Source organism: Eutrigla gurnardus, assembly GCF_963514095.1.
Source record: "Eutrigla gurnardus genome assembly, chromosome: 8".
In the NCBI taxonomy this organism is placed as follows: Eukaryota; Metazoa; Chordata; class Actinopteri; order Perciformes; family Triglidae; genus Eutrigla; species Eutrigla gurnardus.
Window position 1 is genome coordinate 27,180,027 of NC_139922.1, and position 11,093 is coordinate 27,191,119.

The 11,093-nt window shown below is 41.9% G+C and overlaps 1 protein-coding gene across 1 annotated transcript in view; it reads right to left on the reverse strand.

Annotated features, from left to right (window-relative positions):
• LOC311016607 (uncharacterized protein) overlaps positions 1-5,717 on the reverse strand; it is a 43,338-nt gene extending 37,621 nt beyond the window's left edge. Inside the window, exon 1 of the mRNA XM_084014416.1 lies at positions 5,332-5,717. The gene's annotated coding sequence lies outside the window, so the exon portion shown is untranslated. The remainder of the gene's footprint in view (positions 1-5,331) is intronic.
• Between the last annotated feature and the right edge of the window lie 5,376 nt (positions 5,718-11,093).

Genomic DNA, 11,093 nt, shown 5'->3' on the forward strand with positions numbered 1-11,093 from the left:
TTAAGGGAAGGCACCTGCAGGCAAATAGTTTTTTATGCACTGGCCAATTTTAAGGTTTTGGGCTATTTTGCTTCCATCACACGTTTTTCATCATCACACGAAAAGATCCAAACTACACATTTAGCTATTTATTTTACTACTTTGTCTATTTGCGTCTGCAGATTTCTTCTAAATTCACCATTAGATAATGCCTCATGTGCATCTTTAAACATAACATTTCAGAAAAATTGGAATACTAAAAATGTTGCTGATATCTATTCCTTCTTTTTTTTCGCCTATTCACCTGCAGTGTCTCCCCTTCAGGTTTATATTTCAGTTTACAAATCCAAAGTAATGGCTTGGAAGTTCAAAGTGAAGGTGCGTAGGTAACAGTGGCCGTGATAAATGAAAGGCAGCGCACACACACACACACACACACACACACACACACCCACACACACACACACACACACACACACACACACACACACACACACACACACACACACACACACCCACACACACACACACACACACATGCATAAGGAGGTTTTGATACACCTTCACCAGAAGGCTAATAAATCAAAGGGAGTCACTGGTGAGACTGAGCTGAGGGTTGAGGGAATATTTCATCCACGGAGACTAGAATTCTGAGCTTGATGCTGAGACCTTGAAAATGCTTTCAAACTCTCTGAAACCAGTTGATGGGAAGTTAAAAGTAACGTTACCATGTGGGGTTTTAATCCCTGAAACACAAGCAGGTTCCTACTTTCTAAAAGCACCACGAGCGTCAGGACGGGAGGTTTTCTCTCAGCTCACGTGGTCGGCTGCTAAATGGAGAACAGAGGCGGGAGCACATTATCTACATGTAATCATCTGCAAAACAAGCGCATTACGTCGCCCTCTTGAATGAGGATTGTATCACAGTCGACGTAATGGGGGAGTTAACAGAATATCTATGTAAATGGCTGCCTTTATTTATTGTGTTGTATATATATATTCATGTTCGGGGACATAATGCTGCAGAGATGCGAATCGATACTTGTGAATTACGGCGCTCCTGCTCTAATGGCAAGCTACTGCAAAGCTGAACGCTGCCAGAAATGTTTTGAGTGCACACGGATGATGATGACGGATACCAAACTGAATTTAATGAGCGGGATTTCCTTTCACGTTAAATGTGTCAACATCCTTTTTTCGTCGTTAAGAGGAGAGCAATTGGGAGTATCGATAATGTGCTGCGCCATCACTTTTGATCTCTTGTTGCTATGGCGATGTCATTTTGTTTAAACGTGGTGTTCATTCCACCACAGGACGGAGACGAGGCGGAAGTAAAAAAAAAAGATATAAAACTATTCCACAAAAACGTGTTCTCCCCATTCATTTATTCCACTTTCTATCCGCCCGTCGTTGCTCTTCATTCTCCCTTCAGTGCCCATTTCCTTGTTTCCTCTCTTGGCCTCTGCAATGCCTCTTATTGCCCGACACACAGCATTAATAATGGAGAGGACTTTATGCAGACAGTGAGTTTTGGTGCCCTGAGCCCTGTGGTCACGGATCCGTGGCACTAATGCTGGGTGGCAGGCCAGTTGGAGGGGCCTAGCGAACTCCAAGTCCAAGCTAGGGCACATCTGTGTGGCTCACTGGCCAATCTACGCCCCCCCCTGATCCCCGAGCTATTATGCACACAGCTGACATGCACACACACACACACACACACACACACACACACACACACACACATGCTCATAAACACTTCCAGGATTCACGGACCATTTACTCCGTGATCTGTAGAGCTCACATCACACTTTTGCACCTTTTATAAACAACCGAAAGGCTTTCTGCGCTGACATTTTAAATAACTGTGCAGAACGGTAAAGACTAAGTGGCGGCTATCAAAAAGGTCAAACGTGTTCAGTCGGATTCAGATAGTCCTGCAGGTTCACTGAACGGACAGATATTTGACAGGAACAACATGAACACCAAAGCAACGAACGTGCTCGGCTGAGCGAGCGGCTAACCAGGATGAAATACGATGAAGCAGAGCTGAAACCGTAGTGTGAGGCTTCATTCCATCAAATTAACAACTTATAGAAACAATAGCGTCCACATTCTCTTCCCATCGCTCTCTAAGAGCTGACTCGTTGTTCCAAAACCGGCTGTCATTGGATTTTAATAAGAACGTGACCAGGGCGACTACTCTGAGAAACGTTACGCAAAATTCTGACCAATCACAAAACTGTCTGCAAGCGTGTGGCGTTCAGGCGTTCAGGGCGTCTCAACACAAACGGAACCGAGGTCCGAGTGCAACATGTGCATAAATATTTCTCCCTGGATTGGAACAAAGCAAACACGTCCTCAGGCCAAACCTCAAAATGTATTTAATTAACTGATGAAATATTCTGCTTCAATCCACATTTGTTGTTGTTTAACCTTTAAAAACTGCATTTTCAAACCCTGTTCACGCACACCTGTAGCCTCTTACCAATGCAGTCTAGCATCATAAATTACTTTTATGTGACCACAAAAACACAAAATCTGATTTAACGCATTTTTTATGGTGATAACCTCTTAAAATAAAACAGATATTTGAAGCTTCATCGAAAACCTAAATCAAAGCTTCAAATTAACTTTTAGATAACAAGGTCTCCCTCAAACGTGTTTATAAAACATTGCATCTAGAACCCACCCATGGGGATTTCTCCGTTCATGTATCGTCTGCACATTTGCCAACATTTGCTACGCATACATGTGACAACTCAGAATCCGAATGACCTCAAAACGTACCAGTTCCACTTTTTCTTCTTCTGCGTTTTTCTCACGTTGTAGAGTTTCAAGCATATTTTGATGATGATCGGGACAATATCTCAAATCTATTCATCCATATCATCCCAGGCATAAGGGTGTACAACTGTGGGTGCAAGAAGATGTATAGCGGCATGATTTATGGCCTAAACATGGGCTCTTCATCTGCACACGTGTCGATGCACAGGTATTTCAGATTGGTGCACGAGTCGGTGGTGCAGGAATGCTAGTGAACCCGAGAGGGAGAGTGTTTATTTCCGTGAGATGAAGGTGAGGAAGGGGATGATGGGATGGAAGGTGGAAGACAGAGGATGGAGGAGGGTGCTCCGGTCCTGTCGCCTTGGGTGCATCAGCAGCAGGAATTGTTCTCTCTGCCTCTGCTGCCCGCAGTTCGACATGTTTGATGTTTAATACTGGGAGGATATTGGGAACGCCTTGGGAGGGACGCGGTACAGCGAGAGAGGTTCCTTTGTCAGTTTGTCGAACAAACCGAGAATAGAGGAGCTCCGGTGCAAAGTGTGCGTGGGCAGGCCGTGAACACAATTGCACAGAATTTCGCACCGTAGCTGGGAATTAATCGCAAATTTGAAAAATCCTAAAGAGACCCGAGTTTTTAAAAACAAACAAACAAACAAACAAAAACAAAAAAACGCTGTAGCGAGTGAGTGGGGGAAGTAGGGCCCTATGAAATCTGTTTGAATTATGTCCAGATTCTGTATTATTTTTTCCCAAATCCTGTGTTTTCTGTTTTAATTTTTCTAAATTCTGTGTTTTACAATTTTATAACATTTTTTCCTCATCAAATGGCATCTAATCATGTGGTTGATTATTCAAAATTAAGAAATTTACTGGAGAAACATTCTAGTAGTTCTAATTCATTTTCATTCAGAGACCATACACATGTGCACATAAATATGTAAGTATGTGCAATCATTTATGGAGGAGCCACACTATACCACCCACGTTTTCAACCCCCCCCCCTAAAGTCAGTGCATCTGTGGATCCACTCGCCGTTTTTAAGTTTCACTTCCAGTTGTTCATTTCTGAACGTTTTTGATGTGAGATTCAGTTTGTAGCTGCTCACACGGATTCTTGAGGGTCGAGTCATTCTTGTTGAAAAGTTACAATAAACGTCTTCAACATGACTATCGGTGTGTGTGTGTGTGTGTGTGTCTCTCAGCCCCACCCCTCGGGGAAACAGAGAGGAGAGGATGAAGCGGTGTGGCCGTTAATTACACTAAAACACAGTAGAGACTCTCGACAACGTGTTTCTGTCCCCTTTTCAGCGTATGTGTGGTTACAAACGCGTATAATGTTAGAGAAAACATCGATTTTTATAAATTATATCCAGAGTTTGACAAAGTATGTGGACACATACTGTACAAATCACGTTCATATGAATGTAAAAATAACAGTCTGAGGCTTTACTTCTGCAATCAGGAATGAGTGAGCTGTAATTCAGGGCATCGCTCCTCAATAAAGGGGAACTGGCCTGGGGGGGGACCCTCCTGCTCAAGTCAACACAAAGAGTGTAACGAGGTGAAATATGAAATATGCACACACACACACACACACATACACACACACACACACACACACACACACACACACACACACACACACACACACACACACACACACACACACACACGCGCTGGAGATGGGAGACCTCGCTGCATAGTAAGTGAATTTCATTCATCTACATGCATCGAGCCTGTTGGAGAAGTTACACACACACACAAACACACACACACACACACACAAACACACACACACACACACACACACACACACACACACACACACAGGGCGGCAGCTTATTACAGGTGAGGAAATCAGACATTGTGGCAAAGATTAAAACAGGCTTTCCTCCAGCTAAACAGCTTTAATTTAACACAATCGTAACAGAGCGGAGTGATGTTTTAGTAAAGAAATGCATATGAGAAGAGCCTGTGTGCAGCCTTGTGAGTTCCTCAGCTCTGAGTCCATAATTAACCATCCCTGCTGTGTAAGTAGGACTGGTGCCTTTTCTCTTATCATCACACACAGCATCCCACGCCCTCTGGGCCATCAGCGGATTAATGATGAGCGCCTCTGATAGGAGACCCCCCCCACCACCACCACCACCACCACCACCCTCACAAAGCCTTTATTAATTAGCCTTCCACCGACACAGCGGCCGCAGTGTGCAACACATGTTCCCTCTAATCAAAACTTTACAAAAACACGATCTCCGTGTGATATTAACACCTTGATGTTACGCGTAAAGGGGAAAGTGCAACCATTTCCAAATTAGCGACGCAACTTTCACGCATCGCGGACCAAACGGTTATGCTGCACTTTAGTAAGAAGCCTATGAATGATTGATCAGACAGGTGTGCGTGCGTGCGTGTGTGTGTGTGTGTGTGTTTGTGTGCAGAAGCGATAAAGAGGGGACCAGGTACGCAGATCGGTCCAAACCTGCAAACCTGTGCAGGTGTGAACCAGGTGGGGTGCAGAATAAAATAAAAAATGAAAGGGATGGAGGTGTGTGTCGTCTGTACTCACTCGGCCCGCGGTGCGTTAGAAGAGCATCCCGGTCTCTCGCGGCCAGCTCTTCAGATGAGTTCTCCCGGGACAGCGCGCCTCGATCCTCGCTATCATTCTCCGCCAAGATCCAGCCTCCCTTTACTCTTCTTCTTTGGCATCACATGCAACAAGAAAGAAAAGAAGCAGCAGCAAAAAAAAAAAAAAAAAAAGGGCAGCTGCAACGCCAAGTGATATTCGCCCTTTTTTGGATGGTTGTTTCGGGGCGGGGAGGGTTGGGGGGTTTACAGTCCGTCTCTCTGCATGCAGAGCAGAAGTGACAGCGGCGGATTCCGACTTGAGGGGATGCTGACGCGCAACCGGAGGGGCTCGCCTCCTGCCTCTCTCATCTGGCTCCCATCAGCTCTCTCCGCGAGGCAGCACCACGTGACCAGACCGCTGTAAGCGCAAGACGAGAAGAACGAGGTTGGTTTCCGGTAGAGAAGCTTTCAAAATAAAACAACAATGAAAAGGAACGCTAAACATTAGGTAGTAGGCATAGCTGGTCATTGCAAACATAGACGATAGCAATTTGAAACACATCGCTGAATTAAATACCACGTGTTAAGTTTTGTTACTGTGACCAAAATCTCTCAACTTTGATTAGATTAATATAAGAGTCGGATGTTGCGTTCACGTGGAATCAGGTGGAAGCTAAACACAGGTGACTTAACGAATTATTTTTATTTTATGTAATTATCCAAGTGATGCATGTAATGCGAGTCGTAAAATACCGTTTCTGTTGCAAAGATTTCTGTTAAAATCACGTTATCTGGCGCGAGTGTACAAAAGATGTGACTTAGATAAAAAAAAAAAAGGGTTTTCTCTACCGTTTCCGGTACCGTGTAATATGCTGACCTGATTTGACCGTTTCACGAATATATCTACATGACAATAGAGGACATCTGGTTTGCTCGATTTCACGCGAACGCAGCATTAGGCGGACATGGTAGAAATCAATCATTACAAAAATTTAAATAAATGTGTTCTGATATTGATATACTTCGCGATATATATATATATGTATGTAAAAAAACACAATAATGCTGAGAAATAGTTAGAATATGATGAACTGCATGTTAGCTAGTCAGTTGACTGCTGTGAGGCAGGCTAACTGTATGCTAACGTATGTAAGGCTAACGTTAGCGTAAAGGAGGCTCCGGCGAAGACAGCTAAACATTTAGCTAGCCACAAAGAACCACACACACATCTTAGGTTTCCGTTGAGCAAACAAGGACTGAAATACCTCCGAAAATTGATTCCCGAGGACACATCCAAAGGTATGCCGCTCTATTTCTGCTAGCATTCATGTTTGACGCGTTAGCATTAGCGTTAGCTAGTTGTTTACGTCGTGATGTCCTCTAGTGGTAAGTCTCGCGTAATATTAACAATTCATATTCTCAAATAACTATACATACATCTTAAGTTATCGTAAAATACCTGAGGAGCTTGAGACTTAAGTAATTTCACGTTAGCATTCGCGTAAGCTAGTTGTTTGAGCCTTTAGTGCCATCTAGTGGTAAACTTCGCTCTATATGGAGGCTTTTCTTAAAACTGCATATTGTTTTTGTTTTTTTAAAGCACATCCTCATTTTCCAACAGTCTGTTAAGAGTCATCAAATCATTAAGATAGAGAGAAACGTGCTAATATATTTGCCATTATGAGGAGTGCAGCCACATTAGGCCCAGATACATTAGTGTTATTATTTTGTATTTAAATCAGTTATTATGCTAAACACATTGGTGGGAGTAATTGTGTTTTACACAGCTTACATTAGGCCAGTAAGAGCCTGTTTGCATCAAGTTAGTTTGCTCCATATATTTGATAAAATGTTATGGCATAAAAGTCCTATTTATTAACAGTTTGTGTATATTCTAAAGTGTTGTAGTTGTGACTCATAGTCTGTACAGTTGAAGGAAAGATGGTGCTAAGTTGCAGAGAAGTCTGCAAACTTTGGATCAAAACAACTTTCTGTGATATTGTGTGAGAACGAGGGGCATTATTAGTGCCGTGTAAGTAGGACTGGATACCAATCGCCTGCTTGCTGCTTGATCTAGCTTCAAATACACCATTCAAGTTTGCCTTGGCTCTTTGTCTTGTGAGTGCATTTGGTTTTCACAATAGAGTTGGATTTAATTCAGTGGAAGCACGAATAGCTGTTTCAAAGGAGCTTCATGCTCTGATTTCATTGTTCTTTTGTGCCAATTTATGTATCTAGACCATAGACGATATAAAATTTAGATCATATCTAAATGATCACAAGTAGATTCCTGTGTATTTATCACTTTTTGTATTACTCTATTTTATATTTTGCATCTGGGTCATTCCGTGTCATTTCATCAAATGCCTCCCACCTGACCATCTCAGAATGTACTGAAAAAATTTGAGTACAAAGACACACTTGTTAATAGGACAAATCCAAAATATTAGGTCTCTACTGTCAACAGTATTATTATGAAACATCATTGAATGAAGGGTAGTTTAGACGGTTTTTGGCATCATACTCTGAAAAGCCATTTTTAAATGGCAATATCTGGAAAACTATCTCACCTGTGGCCTTCAAAATTTCTACAGTGTTTATATGTTACTAATAGCCTCCAGACATGAAATATCAGGGGTGTAGCTCAATGATAACCTAGTATGGTAGGTACTTAAAATGTGGCTTGTTGAAATAAAGTAGTACATTTGAAGAGTGGCTGAGCTCCCATTTTTGCAGATAAAAGACTTCTATCACTTCTGCCTCTATCTCTGGTGTTAGCTTAAACATTCTACAAAATATGGTTTCTCTTAGATTATTAGTTTCACAGATATTAAGGCTCAAAAATGGAAGTAAACACATCTTTGCCCAACTTCAGAGCCATATTCCAAAAAACTGACAACAAGTATCAGGTCCAAACTTACTTTTTTTGAAAGATCATATTCTTGTTAAAATCATATTAAAAAATCGTGAGGGTGTTTTGCCTCAATTTGTCGCAGTGATTTTTTAAAATCCTGATATTGGTGGGGTTTTTGTGGACGGTTTTGGTACTGCATGTCCTAATAGCCTACCAGTAAACATCACAGCAGGGCAATTCAAATGTGTTTTTTACCATTTACCAAAGACTTACATGTGACTAAATGCTACTGATAAATTTAGCCTCACGAAAACATTAAAATGTAGCACAGTTGTAGTTACAGAGGCAATAAGTCCTTGAATGTGAGTTAAACATGCTGAAAGCAGCTTTTAATGTCTTAAACCATGAACAAACAGCATAATATTGAAGACTGTACATTTGGTCATACTTTAAGTATATAAATTACACAACCAAATCAAATAATAATCTTAATTTGAGCCTAAAGATTTTACATTACAGTAGAAAAGTCTCCAAAGTTTGATATTGAATAACAGTTTGTCTCTGTTGCTGTAGCCCTGTAACTGTGGATTAATAAAATTCACAGTTTTTCATAATAATAAAGGATTATCATCTATTTTAGATAGTGTTTAGGTGAAGATAGTATCATTACTAAAACACTAGATTATATAAACACTATCTAGTAGGTTTTGTATAGGTTAAGTTGTTATGTTACTCAACTGCAGCAAAGAAGAAATACTGATAGTACTGATAGTAATGGAGCGTCCAACTAATGATGTGCTTTTATTTTGAAGGAAACCCACCTAATATCCTTCATTTTCGCAGCTCATGTCTGGCTTGACGCATCTGCAAAAAGGCACCCATTCAATTAAAAGCGACCTCGCAGGGCCAGCGCCTCCAAACGGCCAGCGTTGGAATAACACCCAACTGTGCAAAAGTGATTCTGGGGACCAGAATTTCTTCACCAAGGCATAATCCCATTATAAATTATTGACATGCTCCTCATAATAGCCTCTGTATTTATTCTTCATAGAATCTGGAACTCTCTTTATGGCGAAATAGTGAAGAAAAATCAGATGAGACTCTGCCTCCCAGGGCACATGCATAATGTTAAACTTTTATGAGCGTGGGCCTAAATAAAGAAAGCATTCATATGCTTGTGGGACAGCCAGCAGTGGCTAGTAATTTGCAGCTATGTAGGGTAGTTTGTGTTGATAAATGTCCTGTAGGGCTGACGGGAGAAGCTCATTTAGCAGATTTAAGGTGAGGTTATGGTGTACTATTTGCCACAGTAGTTGTTAGCTGCACCAATGCAAAATATTGTCTCTGTTGCACAGCAGCTCCCCAGGTGACAAACAGTATTTCAGTCTGAATAATGGCATCTTTTGTGCGCCTGTGGAGTCGGCAAAGTACTGTTTCAACACAATTATGTGTGGAAGTCATTCACGCTGCTGCAAGTGTAAGAAAGGATGCAATCTATTTTGCCCTCGTGTCTCCTTCAGCCTCCGGAATGAGGAATTGGCTGTTAGATAATAGCGAAGCAGACGTTTGTCGGCGTGAGGAATTTTTCACTGGGGTGTTTGAGCGCCAAAAATGTGTGACAAGAGAAACCTAAGACGGGGAAAAGGAGAAAACACGGAGAGAGAGGCAGAAAGAGGGGGAACTAGAAGACGCTTTTCAAGGTGGGGGGTGGGGGGGAGTAAAGCCTTGTCCTTTTGAGGTCCTTTCCTCTATTGTTGTCCAGCTACTAGCCAGACTCTTGGGTCTCCTCCACAATGCCGGTCCCCTCAGAGCAGCTCACCACTGGCTGTCCTGTCACTTCACATTAGTGTCTTTGTGGAGAACAGCAGCCCCTTAGGGCCTGGACATACTTGTCATGAAAGAAGTGTTCTGGACACACACACACACACACACACACACACACACTGACACACATAGAGTGAGTCGATGAGGAGGTGTTGTGCAAAATGGGAACACAAGGAGAACTTCCATCAATGCTCGATAATAGAAGTATAACAGTGACCTTATTTCAGCCTCGGCTCTTCTCTCTCTCTCTCAGTCTCCCCCACCCACTCTCACACACACACACACACACACACACACACACACACACGTTTTTCTTGACATACATTCAGAAAACATGTTCTCATAAGAAATGCAGTTGTGAATGAGTGAGCTCGGTGCGTGCAGGACACTCACTAATGTATTCCACTAGCAGCTCTTGCACTTACTGGATTCATGCGTGACAGTAAAACATGACAAGCCGCTGAGGACAAATTGGTTAATGCCACTGACTACGCACAAAAAAACTAGTTCTGGCATTTAATAATATGTTAGACCTGCTGGTATTTCTTTTTTTTTTTGTTACACAGCCAAGCAGAGCTTTCTTTCAGGAGTTATTTCCACATTTGGGAAGACAGCAAATATATCAGCCTGAGATTTGTGTGAGATGAGTTTACAATGATGAACAGATCATTTGCTGTCGTAGCAGATTTGAATATTTCACACAGGAATGAAAGGTTGACTAAAAATAGCAGCACATTGATAAAACGATCCCAACTCCAGCTTTTAACTGTTTCACATGGCCATCATCTGCTCATTGCTTTGAATTCTCCCTGCTGGTTTACAGGAAAGAAGAGGAGCTTGAGCACACACCTGAGCTAAACTCCCTCTGCTGATGAAGAATGTGCAGGTAAAAAAAAAAAGCTTGTGATTGTTTCATCCAAAAGAACAAAGCCCATATTAGAGATGCAGTGATATCTGATATCCAGGTAGCTGGATCGAGTAACGGTGTCAATGGGCCTCTCTGATCTGATGTTTTTATTTATTGCATTTTGTTTTACAAAATAAGAGAACAATGTTTAAGTCAAGCCAATTCATATTTTTTGTGT